The 5,910-nt window shown below is 54.1% G+C and overlaps 2 non-coding genes across 2 annotated transcripts; both read left to right on the forward strand.

Moving 5' to 3' along the window:
• Positions 1-2,373: 2,373 nt before the first annotated feature.
• Positions 2,374-4,237, forward strand: LOC125798900 (18S ribosomal RNA). The gene has a single exon (XR_007437688.1). It is a non-coding gene; the product is annotated as an 18S ribosomal RNA (ribosomal RNA).
• A 373-nt stretch (positions 4,238-4,610) lies between these two features.
• On the forward strand, positions 4,611-4,764 carry LOC125798906 (5.8S ribosomal RNA). Its single transcript, XR_007437693.1, has one exon. It is a non-coding gene; the product is annotated as a 5.8S ribosomal RNA (ribosomal RNA).
• Positions 4,765-5,910: the final 1,146 nt, after the last annotated feature.

Genomic DNA, 5,910 nt, shown 5'->3' on the forward strand with positions numbered 1-5,910 from the left:
TCCAGGGCTGGTTCCCCAGGGGATTGGCTGAGGACTGAGGCCCAGGGCTGGGTGGAGGACTGAGGCCCAGGCCTGGGTGAGTTCAGCTTGGTCTACCAGTGGAAGGTGCGAAAAGTCGAAAAAAAAAAATAAATGACTAAGTCCAACTTGGTCTACCACTGGTTGGTGCGAAAACCTGAAAAAAATGACTAAGTCCAACTTGGTCTACCAGTGGTAGGCTCGAAAAGTTGAAAAAAAATGACTAAGTCCAACTTGGTCTACCAGTGGTAGGCTCGAAAAGTCGAAAAAATGACTAAGTCCAACTTGGTCTACCAGTGGTAGGCTCGAAAAGTCGAAAAAATGACTAAGTCCAACTTCGTCTACCAGTGGTAGGCTCGAAAAGTCGAAAAAATGACTAAGTCCAACTTGGTCTACCAGTGGTAGGCTCGAAAAGTCGAAAAAATGACTAAGTCCAACTTGGTCTACCAGTGGTAGGCTCGAAAAGTTGAAAAAATGACTAAGTCCAACTTGGTCTACCAGTGGTAACTCTGAAAAGTCGAAAAAATGACTAAGTCCAACTTGGTCTACCAGTGGTAGCTCTGAAAAGTCGAAAAAATGACTAAGTCCAACTTGGTCTACCAGTGGTAGCTCTGAAAAGTCGAAAAAATGACTAAGTCCAACTTGGTCTACCAGTGGTAGGCTCGAAAAGTTGAAAAAATAACTAAGTCCAACTTGGTCTACCAGTGGTAGCTCTGAAAAGTCGAAAAAATGACTAAGTCCAACTTGGTCTACCAGTGGTAGGCTCGAAAAGTCGAAAAAATGACTAAGTCCAACTTGGTCTACCAGTGGTAGGCTCGAAAAGTTGAAAAAATGACTAAGTCCCATTTGGTCTACCAGTGGTAGCTCTGAAAAGTCGAAAAAATGACTAAGTCCAACTTGGTCTACCAGTGGTAGGCTCGAAAAGTTGAAAAAATGACTAAGTCCCATTTGGTCTACCAGTGGTAGCTCTGAAAAGTCGAAAAAATGACTAAGTCCAACTTGGTCTACCAGTGGTAGGCTCGAAAAGTCGAAAAAATGACTAAGTCCAACTTGGTCTACCAGTGGTAGGCTCGAAAAGTTGAAAAAATGACTAAGTCCAACTTGGTCTACCAGTGGTAGGCTCGAAAAGTTGAAAAAATGACTAAGTCCCATTTGGTCTACCAGTGGTAGCTCTGAAAAGTCGAAAAAATGACTAAGTCCAACTTGGTCTACCAGTGGTAGGCTCGAAAAGTCGAAAAAATGACTAAGTCCAACTTGGTCTACCAGTGGTAGGCTCGAAAAGTTGAAAAAATGACTAAGTCCAACTTGGTCTACCAGTGGTAGGCCCGAAAAAGCTGAAAAAATGACTAAGTCCCACTCGGTCTACCAGTGGTAGGTCGAAAAAGTGCGAAATTTTTCTAAGTCCCCACTTTTGGTCTACCATTTCACGCCAAAAACTAGTGAGGGTGGCGAGCTCCAGGATTTCTGACCCCCTTCGCCCGACTCCCTTGCCCGACGAAGGTGCACTCCGGTCGGCCTCGGAGCGAGTTCGCCCGCGCTCTGGAGGATTTTTCGTCGGGGGGTTTTTCAAAGGGGTGCCGTCGGACTGTTGAGGAGAGTGGCAATGACTAGGGGTCCAAGCACTGGAGATGATTCTCCATTCATTTCTAAGCATGGCAGAGCTTAAATAAAGCCCCAATAATGGTTCCAAAGTGGATTTTTGGACACTATAACACGGACCCGATCCTACCCGACCAAGAAGCTCCGCAGGTCGGCCTCCGTCCCGCCCCCCGCCCCCCAGGCGGTACGGAGGAAAAACCAAACTTCCAGAGACGGTTCCAGGGGGGGTATCTCTTTCATTATTTTGACCCGATCGAATGGACTACCGAGCCCGCCTGGGTAGGCAACCGCGCGGCCCTCCGTGGCCACTGTGCGCGGTGCGTTCCTACCCGACCCAGCGGGTTAGCCTCCAGGGGGGTCCTCCGTCAGGGGGAGGACCTTTCCGAACCTATCCGAGGGAGTCGTAGACGGCCCGTCTATATCTCAATCTGCCCTACACGATAACCGGTCGGCCCGGAGCCGTCGGACTCGGATGCCTCGGTGGTCCTCGCGTCCAACCGAGCTCCAGCACCCGGCTTCAAAAAGCTCCGGACCCCCGGTTTCGGAACGAGCGTTTCCTTGTTATCCCCGAAGCAAGCGGGAACTCGCGCAGCGGAGTTGCCACACTAATTTCCACTGGGAGCAATGAGGGGTGAGCTCGGACGAGCCTCTCCGCCCGTCCCCCCCCTCCCCGGGGGGTCCTTCGGACGGTACGGGGCCGATCCCTCTCCCCTCTAAGAACCAATGGTTTTTTCTGTGACAAAAACCACTCGCAGCAACCTGGTTGATCCTGCCAGTAACATATGCTTGTCTCAAAGATTAAGCCATGCAGGTCTAAGTGCACACGGAAGGTACAGTGAAACTGCGAATGGCTCATTAAATCAGTTATGGTTCCTTTGATCGCTCCACACGTTACTCGGATAACTGTGGTAATTCCAGAGCTAATACATGCAAACGAGCGCTGACCGGTCCTCTCTCGGGGGGGCCGGGATGCGTGCATTTATCAGACCCAAAACCCACCCGGGGGGACCCGCGAGGGTTTCCCCCGGCCCTTTGGTGACTCTAGATAACCTCGGGTCGATCGCGCGCCCACCGCGGCGGCGACGTCTCATTCGAATGTCTGCCCTATCAGCTGTCGATGGTAGCATAGGGGGCTACCATGGTGACCACGGGTAACGGGGAATCAGGGTTCGATTCCGGAGAGGGAGCCTGAGAAATGGCTACCACATCCAAGGAAGGCAGCAGGCGCGCAAATTACCCATTACCGACACGGTGAGGTAGTGACGAAAAATAACGATGCAGGTCTCTTTCGAGGCCCTGTAATCGGAATGAACGTATCCTAAACACATGGGTGAGGGACCCATTGGAGGGCAAGTCTGGTGCCAGCAGCCGCGGTAATTCCAGCTCCAATAGCGTATATTAAATTTGCTGCAGTTAAAAAGCTCGTAGTTGGACTTCGGGAGTGGGCTGGCGGTCCGCCGCGAGGCGAGCTACCGCCTGTCCCAGACCCTGCCTCCCGGCGCCCCCCGGATGCCCTTGGTTGGGTGTCCGGTCCTCAGGGGTCCGGAGCGTTTACTTTGAAAAAATCAGAGTGTTCAAAGCGGGCACCAAACTCGCCTGAATGCCTGAGCTAGGAATAATGGAATAGGACTCCGGTTCTATTTTGTGGGTTTCCTGAACCAGGGCCATGATTAAGAGGACGGCCGGGGGCATTCGTATTGCGCCGCTAGAGGTGAAATTCTTGGACCGGCGCAAGACGGACGAAAGCGAAAGCATTTGCCAAGAATGTTTTCATTAATCAAGAACGAAAGTCGGAGGTTCGAAGACGATCAGATACCGTCGTAGTTCCGACCGTAAACTATGCCGACCCGCGATCCGGCGGCGTTATTCCCATGACCCGCCGGGCAGCGTGCGGGGAAACCAGAGTCTTTGGGTTCCGGGGGGAGTATGGTTGCAAAACTGAAACTTAAAGGAATTGACGGAAGGGCACCACCAGGAGTGGAGCCTGCGGCTTAATTTGACTCAACACGGGGAACCTCACCCGGCCCGGACACGGAAAGGATTGACAGACTGATGGCTCTTTCTCGATTCTGTGGGTGGTGGTGCATGGCCGTTCTTAGTTGGTGGAGTGATTTGTCTGGTTAATTCCGATAACGAACGAGATTCCTTCGTGCTAAATAGTTACGCGGCCCCCCGCGGTCGCGGTTAACTTCTTAGAGGGACCAGTGGCGTATAGCCACGCGAGATGGAGCAATAACAGGTCTGTGATGCCCTTAGATGTCCGGGGCTGCACGCGCGCCACAATGGCCGGGCCAGCGTGTGCCTACCCTACGCCGAGAGGCGCGGGTAATCCGCTTAAACCCGTTCGTGACGGGGATTGGGGATTGCAATTATTCCCCATGAACGAGGAATTCCCAGTAAGTGCGGGTCATCAGCTCGCGCTGATTAAGTCCCTGCCCTTTGTACACACCGCCCGTCGCTACTACCGATTGGATGGTTATGTGAGGTCCTCGGATCGGCCACGCCGGGGCTCCTTCGCGGGGCCTTGGTGCTGTGCTGAAAAGTCGATCGAACTTGATCATCTAGAGGAAGTAAAAGTCGTAACAAGGTTTCCGTAGGTGAACCTGCGGAAGGATCATTACCGGGACTTGGGTTGGTAGTGTCTCCCAGTAGGCGCGACTCCCATTTCCACAAACAAAAAATGTTCAAGCCACGGCCCGACGTTGGGAACTACAGGGATTCCCTTCGGCCTTTTAATGACTTGATCGAAAAACGGTGTCCTGAGCAAAAAACGTGTTTTACGGCCAAAGGGAGACGGGTACCTGGCCCCCGAAGTCCGTCTGCGGGGTTTCTTACTCCGGAGGCGGCTCGGCGGCGCGGTTTGATGACCCCGAGTTCGCTTAGGCGTTCCGGGGCGCCCGTACCCGCGGCTGCCGTAAAACATTATTTCAAACCGTCACTTTTTGTGTCTGTTGGTTACATGGCTTCGAAACAAAAACAACCATAAAGAGTACAACTCTTAGCGGTGGATCACTTGGCTCGTGCGTCGATGAAGAACGCAGCCAGCTGCGAGAACTAATGTGAATTGCAGGACACATTGATCATCGACACTTTGAACGCACATTGCGGCCCCGGGTCAATCCCGGGGCCACGCCTGTCTGAGGGTCGCTATTCCAATCTATCGGACCTTTTCGTTCCGTCTCCCTCTTCCCTCCGGGGAAGAGTTAAGAGACGGTTCGAGGGGACCGCGGCTGGAGGTTCGCAGGTGCCCGATCCGAGGCGCCTTCGTCTTCCTAAAAGCAGACTCGGTCAGGTTCCCTTCTCGTTCGGGACTCGACAAAAGCCGCTCGACGGGCTTGATCGCGGGGGAAAAGACTTTCGTCCACCCCTCTCGCCTTCGTCTCCGTTGCCCAGCGATGGGTCTCGGAGGCCGGCTTTCCACACACCGTCCTCTACCGTTCCTCGTTCCGGCGAGGGGAGAGGTGGCGGCGATCCGTGGAGAGACGTCGTAGCGACGGCTGCCGGTGGGTTTTACCCTCTCTGGCTGCCCGTTACGCGCGCCGTCTCTCCGTCGGCGGATCTCCGTCCTCCCTCTCCTTTTCGTTCGGGCCGAGAGCGCGGCAAAAGAGAGGTTGGTAGGATAGCTCCGGTAGAAGGCGAAGAGGGGGGCTTAAGTTTTTTTCTTCCCGTTTTCATCCTTCGTCCTCCGGCCGAATCGAACCTCCCCGTCTCGAAAGGGTTCCTCCGAATGGTTTCCAGCCAGACCGCGAGGGTGGTTCCCGCCCTCCCTCGCGGCGGCGTACGCCTGGCGACGACAGCCCTTCGAGCGCGACCTCAGATCAGACGAGACGACCCGCTGAATTTAAGCATATTACTAAGCGGAGGAAAAGAAACTAACAAGGATTCCCCTAGTAGCGGCGAGCGAAGAGGGAAGAGCCCAGCGCCGAATCCCCCGTCCTTCACGGGCGTCGGGACATGTGGCGTATAGAAGTCCGTATCTCTCGGCGCGGGCCGGGGGGCCTGAGTCCTTCTGATAGAGGCTCAGCCCAGGGACGGTGTGAGGCCGGTAACGGCCCCCGCCGCGCCGAGGTCGCGGTTCTTCTCGGAGTCGGGTTGCTTGGGAATGCAGCCTAAAGAGGGTGGTAAACTCCATCTAAGGCTAAATACTGGCACGAGACCGATAGCGAACAAGTACCGTAAGGGAAAGTTGAAAAGAACTTTGAAGAGAGAGTTCAACAGGGCGTGAAACCGTTAAGAGGTAAACGGGTGGGGTCCGCACAGTCCGCCCGGGGGATTCAACCCGGCGGCGGTGTC

Source organism: Astyanax mexicanus, unplaced genomic scaffold, assembly GCF_023375975.1.
Source record: "Astyanax mexicanus isolate ESR-SI-001 unplaced genomic scaffold, AstMex3_surface scaffold_92, whole genome shotgun sequence".
Classification (NCBI taxonomy): Eukaryota; Metazoa; Chordata; class Actinopteri; order Characiformes; family Acestrorhamphidae; genus Astyanax; species Astyanax mexicanus.